The 19449-nt window shown below is 40.6% G+C and overlaps 1 long non-coding RNA gene across 2 annotated transcripts in view; it reads left to right on the forward strand.

The window, feature by feature from the left end:
• Positions 1-1290: 1290 nt before the first annotated feature.
• Positions 1291-19449, forward strand: part of LOC122236346 — an 88778-nt gene continuing 70619 nt past the window's right edge. For both annotated transcript variants that reach the window (XR_006214418.1, XR_006214417.1), the window contains exons 1-3: positions 1291-1752; positions 2045-2206; positions 2495-3421. This is a non-coding gene — a long non-coding RNA (uncharacterized LOC122236346). The remainder of the gene's footprint in view (positions 1753-2044; positions 2207-2494; positions 3422-19449) is intronic.

The raw sequence follows: 19449 nt of genomic DNA on the forward strand, positions 1-19449 counted from the left end.
ATATTTTGCAAAAACTTATTTCTCAACTTTACCCTAGTCTGGTACAACGGAAGATAGGAAGGAACTCTATAAAAAAATTCTCTCGGGGCGCCTGGGTGGCGCAGTCGGTTAAGCGTCCGACTTCAGCCAGGTCACGATCTCACGGTCCGTGAGTTCGAGCCCCGCGTCAGGCTCTGGGCCGATGGCTCGGAGTCTGGAGCCTGTTTCCAATTCTGTGTCTCCCTCTCTCTCTGCCCCTCCCCCGTTCATGCTCTGTCTCTTTCTGTCCCAAAAATAAATTAAAAACGTTGAAAAAAAAAATTAAAAAAAAAAATTCTCTCTACAAACAGAGATATTCCAAAATGTAGTTCTAGAACTGCATATTTAAATCTTACACATCATTCGAGCTGCCATTATTTAATTTGTTCAGTTCTTCCCTTGCCCTTGTGGGTACAAATTTTAGCGTCTTGCTGTTTTTAAACCTCATTACCAATAATCCCAATTTGCTGAAATTCTAGAAAACTGAAGTTTGATCATCTGCTCACTGAAAATGTTGATAACAACTTCTCCAAAACGGATTTAGAAGGATATGGCCCAAATCTAGAAGGCTTATTTATAAAGAGTTCAACACCATCATAGGACACTTAGATTGATTTACAAATTATTTTCTCAAAGGCTCGTATTTTTCTAAAATCCTACTTATGGCAGCCAGCAAAAAGAGAAACCACGCATTGCTTGGTATTCAAAATCAGACTTTTCACAAAAAGTGTGTGGTTCAGTTATTCCAAGTACTATATACGTTATGCTATTTATAAACTCCTTAGCCATTGCTTATTTTGACAACTTGAGTACCATGTTGCACCACACTTAATTCCAAGCACATTTCTACTCCATCAGTGTTTTTCGCAAAAATGGGGTTTTACCATGGTACTGTGCTCCATCAAAATTTGTACTTATATCGGTATGCAAGGATAACTTTATCTGTCGTTTGAACTCTCTAGGAACTGAATTTACAGCAGCAGTGACTCATTTAGCGGAGTTTATCATGGCATCTCACCCTGGTAATGTCAGGTGTTTACCTTCAACAGAATGAAATCCCAAATGCTTTACTGGTACCGTGAATTAAAAAAAAAAAAAAAAAAAAAGAATTGGGGTGCCTGGGTCGGTTGAGCAAGTGACTTCGGCTCAGGTCATGATCTCACGGTCCGTGAGTTCGAGCCCTGCGTTGGGCTCTGGGCTGACAGCTCAGAGCCTGGAGCCTGCTTCCGATTCTGTGTCTCCCTCTCTCTGCCCCTCCCCCGCTCATGCTCTGTCTGTCTCTATGTCAGAAATAAATAAACTTTTAAAAAAAGGAATCATTATTGAAAATGACCGTTTTCCAGTTTGTAGCTTCTGATCACATTTCTGTAAAAGTGACGTCATTTAATTAACTTGAAACGCTCTTCTGCCAGGGGAGCCAGCACATTAACAGCTGTCTTCACTCTTTCTATGTGCCCAAGAACAATAGAATGAAATTGATACAGTAAGTTGATTAATAAATAGAATACAGAGACATTAATAAATTAATAATAACTAATTACTGGAATAAAACTGTAGAGCAACGTTTAATTGATCTAGATGAAAGTCTTGCTTTCCTGCATATTTTCCACAGCTGCGCGTGTCAGGTCATTGTGTTCCGGCACAGTCTTTGGGAGCTGACACCGACACTTGAGCAGATGTGCGTCTTCTGGTTTTTGTGGGATCAGCGATAGCATGTGACTCCTCTAGTAGAGGGTAAGTGTCGATCAACCTTTTGGAATTTACAGGTTTGTCACGGACTTTCTCATGAATAGAGTATTTGGTTTTCCATCAAACAGTCCTTTTCCTCTTTTTAACCCGTTAATGCCCAAACATTCGTTGCCAATTTTTAAAGTGCCACCGCGTAACCACACAATTTAATAGTTGTAGATTCATCCTGCATGCCGTTAATGTTAAAACCACTGTAGGAAGAGTATTTGGATTTGTTTCCATATGCTATATGATGGGACTGCTCAGTGCCCATTACCCATGTTTCATATACATCTAGACTAAGATTTCCCTGGTTTTCCACTGCACCCAATGGTGACCTGCTGACTTCGGGTAGCTCTCACGTTAAGACGGCAGAGGCAGCTGCACCAAATCTCCTCTCATCATTATCCCAGATGGATGAGAGCTCTTCCCAGCTGCTGGTGTTCTGTCACTTTCTTTGGTAAGTGAGCACCCCACAAGCCATCCTGGAAGGGGAGGTGTTACATTGGGTTGCGGGTTGAATTACTCAGAAGAAGATGCCGAGAGGAAGTTTGGGGTCTATTTTGGGGATCAAAAGGAAAGGGGAAGAGCGGGATTGGGTAGAGGAAGATGTCCAGATGTCATACAGGCTTGACAAAGCCTAGGCTAAACTAGCTGGGAACTCTGGAGTAAGGGTAACCCCTCGGAGGTGTTCGCGTTTGGCCAAAGAGCTGGACTTACACACACCCGCTTCTTACTCGGTCACCAGGTGTGGGCTGTCCTGGAAGGTGTGTGAACTTCGATGGGGCCACTCTCTGAAGCTGAGGCTGACCCTGAAGAGGCTGACAGAGGCCGTCTGTTCACTGTGCTGCCCATACCTGGCCAGCAAGTTCCACCTTGAAGAAGCACCTCGACATCAGATAGTCTGCCATACGTCGTGTCTAGACAAGATTGGAAAAAATGAGATTGGTTACCTCCGGGCATCCTCTGATCTAACCAGAGTAAGAACTCCATTCACTACATAAGTGTCTCGTGTGCTACCAGACGTGTAGAAAGCCGGTCATTGCCGTGAGCTGCTTGGAAAGTCAACTCTGAGATGGAGATGAGCATCCAGGAGTTTGATGGGGCGTGTTCTTGGGACCACCCACTCTGGGAGGGGAGCGAGGGAGGTGGCCTGGGCAGAAGGAGAAGCTGGCCTGTGAGGGGGGCCTCAACACAAGCCAACCCAAGCTGCCGTGGGGAGCCTCAAAGCCGGGCCAGGCCTTTCTACCTCTCCGTAAACAAGTCATTGAACCTGGGCACCCTGAGAAGAGGACGTGGCCATGTTGAGATGCCACTTTTCATCTGAAGCAAGTCTGAGGAGGGCTGATGGCTGGGGCTTTCTCCGGAAGCCCTCCTGGAAGCTTCAGGAATAATCCTGATGGGTCTCTGAGGGGTACCTCACAGCATCCCCACTGGAAGCGGACTGAGCCTGTCCTGGCTAACTTAGGCCACTGCTACTGTTGCCGCTGCTGCTGCCACCCCTGCTATTACTTAAAAATTCCTGAACAAATGCTGAAAAGAGGTCACGCCTGAGACAGCAGCTATAAACAGGGCTGTCCCTGAGCAAATCAGGAGGCAGCCACCCTGTCTGTAGCAGAGTTCAAGGCACGATTTCCAGGAGAAAGGACGACTTAACGTTTACCAGCCTTGAAAGGTAAGGTGCCGGTTCAGAAATCTTGAATTTGCACTTGTGTTTCACTTAAATGCAAAAGGATTTAAGTCGATTATTTCATGTTTGTCTAGAGCGTGATGGTGCTTTTTTTTTATTTTGCAGCATTTGCTTCCATTTTCAGCAGCCCCCTTTCTGATCCTCGTGTCTACTGCCCTGTCCTGATCACTCAGTAGAACCCGCCACTGGCCAGGGCTGCGTGGCTGCAGGTTCCAGCATGCCCAGTGCCTGCACTGTTGGCCCCCGCTCTGCCCGTGGCCTTGCTCTCCCTTAGGCTGTGAGCAGAGCATTTTTTCACAGCTGCCATAAGATGTAGACACTTATCCCCACCGATCCTTTCAAAGAGCCCAGGGACCCCAGTCTGCTCCAAATGAGATGCTTCTGCCAAAAGAACGCAGTGAGAGTGGCTCTGGCTACCAGAGGGAGGCTGGAGCATTTCCTTTCGTGATGAGCTCAAAGCAGGGTTGAGAGGAGGTTAAAATACCTTTTGTTAGCTCTCAGTCATTGTCATGGCTGCCACACAGTGTTGTGGAATCATGAGGGAGGAAGACAGAGCAGAAGGAGTTTGGGACTCAGATGTCAGCAGGCGTGGGTCCCAGCCCCTCTCAGCCCCTGATATTCTGGTTCTCCCTGGACGGATAAGGTCTTATTCACCCTACATGCGTTGCCTAGGAAAGTGTCAGGTTCACGGTGGGCGCTCTTAAGCGTGTGCCTTTGTTTTCAGGGTTTTCCACCCCCGGACACAGCTTGTGTAAAGAAAGAATAGGTGTGGGGAAAAAAAGCTAAGGAGTTCTGGATTTCCATTCATGATGCACATTCTCTACCCCCACCCAAAGCACAATACCTTCCCTTGACGTTGCGTCTTGCAGCCCGCTGAAAAGATGTCTCCCAACCTCATACATCTGCCCGAGGGAAATGCTTCTTTGGAATTGCTGGACACACGTGTGTTCCCCCTCAGAGCACACTTTATGTCCGGGAGAATAGAGTTCTGTGATTATTCAGACCGAAATACTGCTTCACCGTTCTCTCTTCTTGTTATCCTACTAGATACATGCCTACTAGATACATGCCCAGCCTTTCCTTCTGTTCTACATGTATTTGTGCTGCATTTTGTGTAATTTCTTCAAATATATTTGGAGTTTACTAATTTTCTCTCGAGCTGGTTCTTATCTACTATAACCTATTCATTGAGTTTTTTTTTTAATTTTTTTTAATGTTTATTTATTTTTGACACAGAGAGCATGAACAGGGGAGGGTCAGAGAGAGAGGGAGACACAGAATCTGAAGCAGGCTCCAGGCTCTGAGCTGTCAGCACAGAGCCTGACGCGTGGCTCGAACTCACGGACCGTGAGATCATGACCTGAGCCGAAGTCGGACACTTAACCGACTGAGCCACCCAGGTGCCCCTTCATTGAGTTTTTAAATTGTAATAAACACTTTTCTGAAATACAACAGCTTATTAAAATAGAGACTTGTCCCTAGTACCTTTTATTGTGGTTAAAAAACACATGCCATGAATTCTATACTCTTAGCAAATTTTTAAGTGCATAGCACTATGTTAGCTGTATGCACAGTGTTGTACAGAAAATGTCCAAGAACTTTTTCGTCTTGCGTGATTGAGACTCTATAGCCATTGAACAGCAGTTCCTCATTTCTCCCTCTTCCAACCACTGGCAGCCATTATTCTACTCTGCTTGCATGAGTTTGACTACTTTTGATACCTCCAATAAATGGAATCATGTGGTATTTGTCCTTCTTTGCCAGGCTTATCTCACATTATGAGATAATTATGTCCTCAAAGTTGATCCATGCTGTAGCATATGACAGGATTTCTTTCTTTGTAAAAGCTGAATAATACTCCATTGTTTGTATATACCACATTTTCTTTATCCATTCATCTGTTTATGGACACCAAGGTTGTTTCCATTTCTGGTGAGTAATGCTTTATGAACATGGAAGTGCGTGTATCTCTTTGAGATCCTGACTTCAATTCTTTTGGATAAATATCCTGAACTAGGATTGCTGGGTCATACAGTAGTTCTATTTTTAATGTTTTGCGGACCCTCCATACTGTTTTCTGTAGCAGCTGCACTATTTTATATTCCCTCTAACAGCACGTAGGCGTTCCAATTTCTCCACATCCTCACCAGTGCTTGTTATTTTTTGTTGTTTTGTTTTTTGAGAATTGCCATCTTAATAGGCGTGAGGTGCTCTCTCATTGTGGTTTTGACTTGTGCTTCCCTGATGAATCGTGATGTTGAGAATCTTTTCATATATATGTTGACCCTCTGTATGTCTTTTGTAGAAAAAAGCCTATTCAGATACTTTGCCCATTTTTATAATTGGGTTATTGTCTTTTTTGCTAGAGTTGTAGGAGTTCCTTATGTATTTTGGATATTAACCCCTTACCGTATATATGGTTTGTAAATATTTTCTTCCATTCCATGGGTTGCCTTTTTACTCTGTTGGCGGTTTCCTTTGCTTGTGTGTGTAGTTTCACTTGTCTGTTTTTCCTTTTGTTGCCTTGTCTAAGAAATCCTTGCGGATCCCGTGTTACAAAGCTTTCCTCTATGTTTTCACCCAGGAGTTTTATAGTTTCAGGTCTTACAGTTAAGTCTAATCCATTTTGAGTTGATTTTTGTGTATGGTGTGGGGTAAGAATCCAACTTTGCTCTTTTGTATATGGATATCCAGTTTTCCCAGCACCATTGGTTGAAGAGACTCTCCTTCCCCATCATATAGTAGCGACACCCTGTCAAAGATCATTTGGCCATATATGTGTGGGTTTATTTCTGGGCTCTTCTGGCCCCTTGGTCTCTATGTCTGTCTGGATGCCAGTATCACTCTGTTTGGATTTCCATAGCTTTGTAATATGTTTTGAAGTCAGGAAGTATGAGGCCTCTAGCTCTGTTTTGTAGATTGTTCTGGAATAACTATTTTTTTTAAGGTTTAAAGATAATATGTGTTTTTGTCTTTAACTTGTCTCCTTTTTTCCTAGTTCTTGGCTCTTCCGTTTTAGTTTTAGTTCTTATTGTATAATCTTTTTCACACTGTCTTGTCAACTACCCTAGAACATGTGGTGTTAAATGCAGTGGTCGTGTCTGATATTCTCTTTCCAGTAATTTCATTTCTTGTGTGTTTTGTAATTTTTTATTGCAAATTCCTTTTAAACTGGGGTTGTTTTTCCCATGTAAGGGACATACTCCCTTGTGGCTCAATTTTGCATTTACTTTTCTTGGACTTTTTGGGTTCCCTTGTACTAGAGTAGGTTTTGTAACATTCTCTTGGTTTGCATCTATTATATTCTTTGGGCATTATAATTTCTGATACCATATCTGGTGTGGGGTTTTAATTTCATGGAAGATTTTATTTGTTTTCTACTTAGATTCCCAGCAATTTGTAAGGTTTTTCTTTCCGTTTCCTGAGCTGATGGGTAGGGTTTTTCTAAGCCTCTTTCTGAAGAGAAGGAAGTCCTTTCCAGAACTTTACTCTGTGCGGGATTCTTATTTTTTCAGCTTCCTGCCTCACACCGCCCCCCGGGGCATTATCTCCTTTTCTCAGTGCAAGGTAAAGCCTCTGCCTTTAGCTTCCTGGTGGACTGTGCAGACCCGTGCTCCTGTGGGCTCTTCTTTCATCAGTTGTCAGAATTACCAGTCTGGTTTCAGGTTCTTTTTCCTGGGTTTCCCTCTCCTCCTTGCTCTCTCCTTTCCTGTTCTCCACACTTCCCTTCTTCATCTGAGTTGATAATGTATTCTATACAATTGCTCAATGCTTTTACGTAGCATTGCTGTGTTTTCAACAGGATCAGTAGTATCTGTTTGTGGTGGTAATGGCAATGGAAGGATGCAAATGACTTCAGTTTATGTTGCCCAAGGATCTTGGGTGATGTTTTGAAAATGAAATAAATCTTGTCTCTCTCCAGATTAAAGTCTGCTGATGACTTGCTATTGCATTTAGATAAATAAACTCCAAACTCCTGATTTTGGCTGAAAATATCCCATAGGAGTCGATTCCTATTTTTCTTTGCAACCAGAGCTCATGGTACATTCCTGCCCCCGCCCCCAAACCCCGACTCCCCTTAGTCAAAGCAGCCTTCCTTCTTGCCTTGGTGTCATTGTTCCTTCTACCTGGAATGGCTGGTCCCTAGGTCTTTGCATGGACATCTCCATCTCGACATCCAGATGGAAGAATTGCCACCTTCCTAAAAAGGCTTTCCTTGTTGCCTGTCAAAAGTAGGCTCTCACTCCCTCCTCTCATGCCCACTTATTTCATAGTCTTAATGACACTTATCACTTTGTTAATCCGTATCAGTTTATGTTTTTTGCTTAGTTACTGTTTATTTTGGAGGCCGGCTGTCAGGGATTGCTGATGGAGGAGGAAAGAAATAATCGAGGATGAATCCTGGATCTGGGGCTTGAGCAAGTGAGCAGACTTCTGTAAGAGAAATAGTGTGAAAGGAAATCAAGAGTTCTCTTTTCATGTTTGTGATTCCTTATATTTGTGATTCCTAGTCTTCATCCCTAATGGATAAATCAAGTGGGAAGTTAGATATAAAAGTCTGGAACTCAAGCAGAAGTGAGAGATGAAGATAAGCATTTGGGCATCATCAGGATATAGATAATATTTAAAGCCATATGGCTAAATGGTAGTACCCAGGGTAAGAGTGAAGTGTCCTCAGAAAAGAGAAGGTGGTCCGGTCAAAGCTTCAAGGTTATACCATTGAACCAATAAATGCAAACAAGGGAGGGTCTTTTGATAAAGAAAGTAAACAGCATGGTCAAAACTTTGTCTAATTAGCTTAACTCAGAAGTTTGATGCATGGAACCACCAATGATGGCCACTATAGATTTTCAGAGGAGGAGAAATAAACTTCATGGAGTCCCCGTCCAATGTGACTTAACCTCCTCAAACAAATGTGCATAAGGATTTCATGAACATGTTCTTTCACCCTTTTTCATAAGGATTGGTATGTGTGTGTGGGGGAGTCTGTCAGAGATGACACGTGGATATTGTCCAAAACAAAGTTTTGTTAGAAATCTCTGGGCAGCTTCATCTTCACAGTATCCCCAAAGGCTACTGAGAATGGACCAGAAGAGCATTTTCTTCCCTCATTTTGGGGAGACTAAGTTACGCATTTGAGCAACTTATTTGTACTTTAGAGGAACAGGACGATATTGCTGAATTCCTTCAGAAAATTTGGTCCAAGGTGGGAATAATGCTCTGATGTTTTGAGATGTGTGATAAGGTTGAAGAATCGTCAACCATAGTCCTGGTAATAGAATGAACAGTCTCTCTGTCTGTTCCGACTTCCTTGAGCTACAGATCACCGTCTCGCTTTTAAATCTAAGTTACTTACTGCTCTCATTGTCTTCTGGACTTATTTAGGCTATAAAAGGTTTGCCTAGAGATATGGATGGTTTATGCAGATGGTATGGTTACCACTCTGCAATATATCCATGCCTTTGCTTTACGATTTCAGTCAAAACAAAATTAAAGGCTCATAATCACCCTTGTTCAGGAAGCACTGAGGAATATTTTAAAGTTCACATTTTCATTGATCTTTCATCAAGAATAGGAATAAAGTTCCAAATGAGATGCATTTTCTATAATGCATGTGGCGCCCTGTCCTGAAATAGCTATTGTTTTTGTCATTGTGATTTGCTGGCCAGACAGTTGGATATTAAACAATAAAAAATAAGTTTTTGTACATGACATTTCGCTTTTGGGTAACTAGCAACCTCAACTCCCAGGCATTAAGATTAGTATATTCATCTCCACAGGTGTCCAGAAATGAAATGAAAGGTCACCTAAAGCAGTAGACACACTTCATTGCTATTACACCCCAAACTTCCTCCAGTAAAATATTTTATTAAAATTAAATGAAAAACCAAAACCTGCACAGTGGTTGTTCAGACAGCTTTAATGGGCTTCAGGAGGGAGTGCACTCCCAACCATTCTGTGGTGGATATTTTATTATGTGCAAGAATATTATACTGTTCTTTCCTCATCTTTTTGGCTGTGTGTTGAATCAATTAAATTGCAGCTTATAAATTTCGGCTTAAAATCTCTGAGAAAATAGCTTTTGTTTCTATTTATAGATGCAGTATGTACTTCCTGAAGATGGTTTCTCTTGCACTGAATCATTCTCTCCTTTCTCCTCATTTGGTTGTTCATTTAGCAAATATTCACTTATGTGCTGAGTTACTGTGTGTGTTCTGAAGGTGACAGTTGTGAGCAAGGTAATCAAAGTCCCTAGGCCCTTATGGAGTTTATAATTTAGCCAAGTAGACAGGTGTAGCACCAAAAACAACGGTAACAGCTATAACTTGTTCTGCTTATTAAATGTTTACTATTTGCCAGATCCTGTCCTAGGTGAGTTCATGTATTACATCACTTAGTCATGACAATACAACGTGGGAAGACCTATGAGCTAGGTTCCATTATTATGCCCATGGTATGGAAGAGGAAGCAGAGGCACGGGGAAATGTTAAGTAACTTGCCCAAGGCCACACAGCTCAAAGTGGCACTGACAATACAAGGTGACCAGTGTTGTGATGGGGGTACATTCAGAATATTGTGAAAGCCTGGATTAGAGGCTCCTGACCTGATGTCTTAGACTTCTTCTTGGGCTGCCATAACTAAAGTACCATAGACTAGGTGGCTTAAACAACAGACCTCTATTTTCTTATAGTTCTGGAGTCTGGCAAGTCCAAGATCAAAGTTAGTTTGGGTTCCATTTCCAGCGAGGGCTTTCTTTCTGGCTTGCAGACGGTTGCTTTCTCATTGTGTCCTCACATAGCAGAGAGGAAATAGGTCAGCTCCCTGGCGTCTCATAAAGACACTGTTCCTATAATGAGGGCCCCCTCCTCATGACCTCATCTAAACCCAGTTACCTCCCAAAGGCTCTATCTCCAAATACAATCACATTGAAGGTTAAGGCTTCAACAGTAGAATTTTGAGGGTGGACATAATTTAGTCGACAGCAGCTGGTTTTAGAAGTTTTTCAGGTCAAGGATTATAGATTCCTTTCCAGATCAGAAATAATATTTAATAGCTATTAATGAGACAACTTAATATATATATCTGCTAGATCCCAGTGGCATCATAATGGGTTACTGTATGACCTTTAGCTTTTTAATGCCATTAAGCCTTGGTTTTCCCATCTGAAAGTTGGGAGGAGAGTTATGTTGCTGTCACACTTATGTATATACAGCACTTATGTATATATGGTGTGCATTTCTATGTGGCGTTGTTTATGTGAACAGTGAGGTGTGCACGTATGTGTGTGGCTGGGGCCAAGCAATCTTTTTTTTTTTTTTTTTGGCACTTTCAAATGTACAGCACTTTTAAAAATAAAGTAGATGTATATTATCTCATGAGATCATCGCAGGTGAGCTGTTACTTTTATTCTCATTTTTCCATGTGTAGAAAGTGAGGCCAAGAGGTCCAGTTTCTTTTCCAAGGTCATGCAGTGTGTACGAACCAAGGTAAGGTGTCAACAATAGACCTCCGATGCCTGGGTCAGTGCTACCCCTCTGCCTCACGGCTTCCTGGTGCTGATGCACGTTCTGACTGCCACTTGCTTTGAAAAAGATGTTCGTTCTCTTCTGCATGCTCAGCGGACATTTCCTTTTGGTTCCTTGCCATCCATGACTGTGTCACAGTGGTGAGTGTTTCAGTGGATTTTTGAAGCATTGATTTCCAGCCAGCCCCCATCCCAAACACCTGACCACACACCCACTTCTGTTTGTGTCACTTCAGTTCACTGAGCGCTGCTACGGGAGCTCCTCATTTGTTCTCGCCCAGTTTACATGCAGCTTTCAGAGTTTTATGGTGGCCACGAGGCCCCAGTGTGAGGACAACAGCTTCAGAAACGTGAGCAGGTCGCGCTCTTTCATTTATATCGTTTCATATAAATCTATACATTGGATCATAGCATCATGCCTTTTTTTAAGCGAAATATTTTTCTTTATCTGCCCTTTCCTACTCTTTCCCAACCCATATCAGCCTCTACACCCAGCTAGTCCATGTTTATAATCTAGCTTGTGCTCAAATAATTCTCAGTGCTCATCTTATGAAGTCACATGTAAACGTACATATATGTGTGTTTATATATACACACATATGTTTATATACATGTATGTGTTTACATATGTGTTTGTTTATATATGTTTTATTTATATAACATATATATGTATATATATATATATATATTACAGAACAGGTCATCGTTTTGTAAATAACCCCAAAATGGGTTCTTTATTATGATTGTTATGTGTACTTTACTTCATCTTGCTCTTTTCACTCAACAAGAAAGCATGAAAATTGCTCCAGGTCAACTGTCAGAGTTCTAATTTGTCCTTTTATTCTTTATTTTAAAGATGGATTCTTTATTTTAAAGAATAAAAGATGGAGAAAATAACATGATGAATCCCCACTGCCCATCACCTGGCTTCAACAATTATTGGTGCTTTATTTTATTTCATATATTCCACCTAACTTTAAAATATTTTCATTTTTTGCTGGAATATTTTTAAGCAAACCTAGGCTTTATGTTATTTTTATCAGATAAATACTTTAATATGAATCACTAATGGAGATGTTTAAAAAAACATAACCATAATAACCATTATCACTTAAAGCCAAATTTATAATAGTTCTTTATGGTTAAATCCCCCTGATTTCCTCAAAAATGTCTTTTTTTTAATGGTCAGTTTGTTTGAGGATTCAGAGCCAGACATTGCATTTTCATGATACGGCTTATAAATCTCTTTTAAATTTACAACTTTTCCCTTCCTCTCTCCCTTTAATGCCTCTATTATTGAGGAAACCAGGTTAATTCCCTTGTAGCATTTCCCATCTTCTAGATTTGGCTTCCTGTATCCTTATAATGTGATTTAATACCTTTTTCTACCCTGTGTTTCCTTTAGGTGCTTGAATATAAAGGATTGACTAGATCCACGTACCATTTTTTTGGCAAGAACACTGAATAGCAGGTGTTGCATATTGCCTGCTGCATCACATTAGGAAAAACAGAAAGTGGGTGGGCCTAGTTTAAGTGAGGCTGAAATTGATCAGCCGTTTCAGGTGTGGTCAGCTTTATTTCTCCCATACAAACTTCCCGAGAACCCAATTTTGTGAGGACTAAAGGAAAATGACACTTCTTCAGGTGGATAGACATTTTCTCCTCTGCTTCCTGGAGCTGATTTTTAACCAGTTGAGAGGCTGATACCCTTTCCTCCTTGCCTCTCGTGGTTGGAGAAGAGGCCGATCATCAGACAGTGGGCAATGGAGGAAACAAAATTTATTGAGAGCTCTCAGCTCTGTGAGTAGCAATAACCATTCCTGGCTGGTTACAAAGTTCCCCAGATACGCTGTGCTATATAACCCTGATTTTCTAGTTCATTGTAAATTCACAACACTACCCTAACTCTGCCAACTGGCCCTCTTTTCAGTATCTACATAAAAAAGAAAGCTCCTGGTAACACTCTTAATGCTTTTGATAATACTTATTGACTTTACAGAAAAACTTTTATTATAGCATAATATACATTACAGAAAAGTACATATAAGTGTACAGCTTGATGAATTTCTACACACCGAACACACTCATATAACCAGCATTTGGATCAATAAATAGTACATCATAAGCACCCCAGAAGCCTCTTTATGCTCCTTGGAGTATCTCCCCTTTTACCTGCAAGGATAACTATTATCCTGCTCCCTAAAAGCATAGATTAATTTTGCCTGGCTTTGCACTTACATAAATGGAATTGTAGAGTATATATACTTTTGCATTTGGCTTATTTCTGTCAACATTTGTGGCATTCAGCCGTTTGAATATATGCAATTGTAGATTGTTCATTCTCATTGTCATATGGGACTCTGTTGTGTGTTTCTACCTACCAGAGAGATTTTTGGTCATGGTGTATGCGGTATGTTCTTTATTAGATAACGCCAAGTAGTTGTCCAAAGCAGTTGTACCAAATCACACACCCACCGGCAGATGGGACACATTTGATATTTTCTATCTTTTCTCATTTATAAGAACATAATTTTCAGTTGAAAGAAGATTCCCAGAGTAGAAAAGACTTTCTAATACCAGCCTCCAGGTTCTGTTTGAGTGTAGCGATACAAATGGGGCAGGTTAGACTGGGCCTCTAACAACATCCTCCTTTATTTCACTGATGATAGAGGATGAATGGGTCAGATGGATACACATAGCCCTTGCTTATCAGCAAGGAGAAGAAGCTTATGGGCTTAGTGATTTAAGAGCAGCCAACTTTATTATCATATAAGTTTTATGACAAAAATAAAGACAGTAAAAAAAAAATTCAACATTATGGAACTATAACACAGTAATATTTTTTGAGTTCCCTCATCCACAAACATATATGAATTTTATATGGTTACAGTCATAATCTAGATATAATTTTATATTATGCTTTTTTGAAAAGATACTATATTTGAATCACATTCTCCTGTTGTTTCAATGTTTATTCATTATATGTTTAGACCATTTCTGAAGTTTTGCTATTCTCTACAGGTCTGAAGAACATATCTTTATGAGCTTACCTCCTCTTATTTTTTTTTAATCGATTATTTTTTTAACTTTATTTATTTTGAGAGAGAGAGAGAATATCTTAAGCAGGCTCTGTGCTGTCAGTGTGGAACCTGATACAGGGCTAGAACTCAGAAACTATGAGATCATGACCTGAGCCAAAATCAAGAGTTGGATGCTTAACCTGCTAAGCCACTCAGGCACCCATAGGCTAAGTTCTTAAGAGTAGGATTACTAAGTAGAAAATTGTGTTTTTTTGACTCTTGATTTATCATGCATTTTTCTTTGCAAGGCTTTCCACCGTCTATACCAGTGGAATCCAGCCTTCTTGGAAACCACAAAAGCTTAGTTTTATTTATAAGCAACAAAAACTTTGTTAGATTCATAAATAAATAAAATATATAGCATATTGTAAAAAAGGAAATTACTTGTATTTTGAAGATTTAAAACTCTTTTTCTTGGCATTTATGCCAAATGAATAAGCAACCCAAATTTCTACTATTAGGCCAATAGATAAACAAATGTGGTACATCCATATAATGGAATACTGTTTAACAATTAAAAGGAAGGAATCACCGATATGTGTGGCAGGATGGATGAATCACAAATAATTATGCTGAGTGAGAGAAGCCATACAAAAAAAGAGTACATACTTCATGAGTCTGTTATATAGAACTCTATAAAATGCAAACTAATGATGGTGACAAAAAGCGGATCAGTGGTTGCCTGGGGACATGAGGTGGGGGTGGAGAAGGGCAAGAAGAAAAGGTTACACAGGAGCACATGGGAACTTTTGAGGGTGATGCGTATGTATATTATCTTGATTGTGGTTATAGTTTCATGGGAATATACATATGTCAAAACTTATTAAATTTGTACACTGTAAATATGTGTGGTTTATCGCATATCAATTATACCTCAGTTAAACTGTTTCTTGCCCAAATTTCTTGCCCAATATTTCCAGCTGTTTGAAGCTCAAAAGCTTGATTTATCCACGTTGCCATGAGGAGCATCAGTTGCAGTTAATTCATTATTATTATGCAGTAGTGTGGGTTTAAGGGACACAAACCCATTACACTACATGATGATAATTAATAGCGATTCATGCCCTGATTTTGGGTCCCCCCCCAAAAAGATATGTTCAGTCCTAACCTCCAGTACTTATGAATGTGATGTTATTTGGAAACAAGAACTTTGCTGATGTGGCTGAGTTTAGATGAGGTCCTACTGGACGAGGGTGAGCCCTAAATCTAATGATTGGTATTTTTATCAGAGGAGAGGTTACACAAACAGATACACAGAGAGAATGTGATGTGTAGATGGAAACGGGCAGAGATTAGAGTGATATAGCTCTGAGCCAAGCCCCCCTTGTTTCTGTCTGCTCTGTCCCGAAGGCAATTATGCTGCTGTCGTGTCTTTATATTAACATATGCACTCAGTGGACATCAGAGTATCGTCCATGGGTGCTTGGTTAATCCCGAGTCTCTTCCGTGGGGTCTTGGAGGTCAAACTGACCTTCAGTTTTGCTTCTTTCGCTGTGCTGACATTCGCAGTGATAGTACAAAAGCACGGGTAGGTGAAACTGCTGACGTCTTAGCACGGATCAAGGCCGTGCTGCACCAGGAGACACTGTGTTCTTCATCCACTTGCACTGGCAGAAAACAACAAAGAAAGAGTTTCATTTAAGAATGACCTTGGTGAAGCAGCCAAATTATTTATTTTGTTAAATCTTAATTCTTCACTGCATGTCTTTTCCCTGCATTGTGTGTGATGACATGGGAGTACAAAAAAGTCCTCCTGTTACATACAAAAGTACAAAAAACAAACAAACCAACAACAAAACCAAAAAGCACTTTGCGTAGTTGAGTTGTGAGCCGAACCAGCAGCTTTTCCCAAGAACACCATTTTTATTTGATAGACGCTGGTTATTCAGAATGTCCAGACTTGGATTTTTGGCAGAAATGCCCTTCCATTCTCAGAGATTCTTCCATCAGAGACAACAGTCTTAGAGATAATGCTTTCTTTACTGAGAATGGCATTTCCTGTAAAAGCCTAAGCACAGGTAAGGCCCAGGGAATGCTAGGGATTTGCTTAAGGACACGTAGCAAAAAGTAGCAGCGGGCTTAGAAACCAGCCTCCCTGACTCCCAGCCCACTTCCCTCCCCATTCCACTAAACGAGACAGGTGGCTTTCCATATTTCATGCACCCTCACCTTGAGACAGAGTTAATGCTGCAAAAGAAAGAAATGCCAGGTGGAAAAACTGACAAGTCAGATATTACACAGCCACTTAATTTTTATTTTGTAATCTTCACAATCGGAGCAACCAAGTAGAATACATAAGGAAGACACTAAAACGTGGCATAATAAAATTCATTTGACCAGGAATATGGGCTTCCATGTTTTTGTCTCCAGCTCATTTTTTTTTTCTCATTTTTAATGTCCGCTGTGTTTTGGGTCCAGTGCTCACTTTGGCAAAGGCTACATTTAGCTGCAAATTGAGACATGGTGTGTAGCTGCTATGATTAAGGAATTCAGAATCTTTATCCAATATTAGGCCTTGAGGGTAGAGAGAAATGCTGAGGGAAAAAAAAAAGATTTCAACCTTGCCATGGACAGATGAATGCCGGAAATAAATATTAACTGTTATTTCTGCGAACTTTCCCACTGTTTTATATACTTCATTTCCCCCCATTTGTGAGTCTACAACGTATTCTGGCAACATTATGGGTTTCTACTCATGATGAGTCTTCTCAGCATGGGCTGGGTCAGTGTTTGTAGCTCAGCTGGCCGGTGCCAGAGTGGAGAGCTTGTCTGATTTGATTCCACCCCAGGCACTGAAGGATTTTCAAGATTTTCCTCTTAATATTTGGCTTTACTTGATAATCCTAGGGCATGCTGGGAAGTCTCAGCAAGAGGAAAAAATTAGTAACCACAGGGAGGCCTGTTTGGAGGGTTGTGGGTAAGTATGAAAGCCTATGAGTGTGACTACTAATGACTCTTGAATGTTCTGCTTTTCACAAGATTTTCCTTCAACAAAAAGCATGTAGGCTTGTGAGGACAGAGGGCTTTTAGAAAACTCAGCCATCCCCAGAACGACAAATGTATGATTGAGTCATTTCCCAAGAGAGAAGCCACTAGTCGGTAAGGTATGTGGAGCCATATGGTTTAGCATGCAATTTAGAATTTCAAAAGCAGGAGTTGGCAAAAGGTTGCACGAGATGTTAGCCTCACGTTTTTATCATTATTTTTCTTTTTTGTTGAGTGCTGACATTGCCCTTGGCATATGCAGGATAGAAGGCATGCTATCTGCCTCTGATCAACATTGGAGAAAGTGCCCAGTTCAGAAACAGGCTTTGCAGCTGAGAACGTGATCCCGAAGGCTTAAAGGGTGTGTGTGTGTGTGTGTGTGTGTGTGTGTGTGTGTGTGTGTGTGTGTGTGGTGGGGGTGCACAAACCAGTTTCTCATGTGTTATCTTTAGTTTCTGTTTTTTCCTGTTTTTTGTTTTTGTTTTTATACAGCCACTAAGAATTTCTGTCTTGGAAATGCTTGATAGGCTAGAATCTCCTTTTGTCTGGATGCTCCAGATGTCAGGTGGCCCTATGGAGGAGGTGTGGTAGGGCTGACGGTTTTGCACTGTGCAGTGGAGGAGGGAATATTACTGACTGGATGACAAGGCTCTGAGGGAGTCTGTATTTAGAACTAGATTTTTCTGATCAGACAGCAGTTGTGCGAGGCATCTGACAGTGGCTGATCTTGACACGGAGGGGATCCAATCAGAGGTGGTCTGTGCACAGCATGTCCCCTAGAAATACAAGCAGCCTTTCCCCATGACCTTGTACACACAGAGATAACATAGCACGCCAGCCAGGATGACTCGGTGGCGCTCTATCTGCTGAAAATAACTTCACCTTAATTTAACCGAGTTCAGTTCACTTTATAAGGTTCCTACTAAAACACATGCACGAGGCTTAGACGTAATTAATTCTTGTGACTTAGATATAATTAGCCTCATTTTAAGTTGTAGGAAACTGAGGATTAGAGAGGATAAGTGTCTTATCCAAGTTCATACAACTGGTTCTCACCACATATCTTCATTTTGATAAGACGCACGGCTTTCCTTTCTGTGACAAAAATTCAGTCTCATGCCCTGATTAGTGAGTCTATGACTTCTTTTTTTTAAAGACTTAATTTTTTCAGAGCACTTCTAAGTGCACAGCAAAATTGAGAAGAAAGTATAGAGATTTCCCATATATACCCTCCCTCCTATGCATGGTCTCCCCCGTTGTCAACACCCCCATCCAGAGTGGCACATTTGTTACCATCAGTGAAAGTATACGGACACATCATAATCTCTTCAAGTCCATAGTTCACATTGGAGTTTACTCTTGGTGTTATGCATTCTGTGGGTTTGGACAAGTATATAATGATAAGTATCCATCATTATAGTATCATATAGAGTATATTTCATATAGAGTATTGCCCTAAAAATCCTCTGTGCTCTGCCCATTCATCTCTGTCTACTCCTACTTCTGGCAACCACTGATCATTTTACTGTCTCCATAGTAAGACTTTCCCAGAATGTCATATAGTTGAAATCACACGGTATGTAGCCTTTTCAGATTAGCTACATTTGATTAGTAATCTGCATTTAAGACCCCTCCACATCTTTTTTATGTCAATGAACAAATATGTCTATAATTAAATATTAATACAATAATTTCATAGAGTCTTACATTGCATGAATGTTTCAAGGGTGAGTATCCCCAAATGGAGAGTCTGTTAGAAGCTGTATTGCTTTTTCTTTTTTTAAAGTTTGTATTTAAATTCCAGTTATTTAATATACAGTGTAATATTAGTTTCATGTGTGGAATGTAGTGATTCAACACTTCCATATAACACGTGGTGCATATCACAACAAGTTTACTTCTTTTTTTCTTTTTTAAAATAATTTATTTTTAAATTTACATCCTTCGTTGTATGTATGTGTGTATATGTATATGTATGTGTATACATACATACATATACATATACACACGCACACCACATCTTCCTTATCCATTCATCCATTGGTGGACATTTGGGCTCTTTCCATACTTTAGCTATTGTTGATAGTGCTGCTATAAACATTGGGGTACATGTGCCCCAGGTACATGTACCCCAGGATACAGTATACCTGTATCCCTTAGATAAATACTTAGTAGTGCAATTTCTGGGTCATAGGATAGTTTTATTTTTAATTTTTTGAGGAACCTCCATACTGTTCTCCAGAGTGGCTTCACCAGTTTGCATTCCCACCCGCAGTGCCAAAGAGATCCTCTTTTTCTGCATCGTCGCCAACATCTGTCATTGCCTGAGAATGCTAGCCATTCTGACAGGTGTGAGGTGGTATCTCATTATGGTTTTGATTTGTATTTCCCTGATGATGAGTGATGTTGAGCATTTTCTCATG

This window comes from Panthera tigris, chromosome A1 (assembly GCF_018350195.1).
Source record: "Panthera tigris isolate Pti1 chromosome A1, P.tigris_Pti1_mat1.1, whole genome shotgun sequence".
NCBI classification, from domain to species: Eukaryota; Metazoa; Chordata; class Mammalia; order Carnivora; family Felidae; genus Panthera; species Panthera tigris.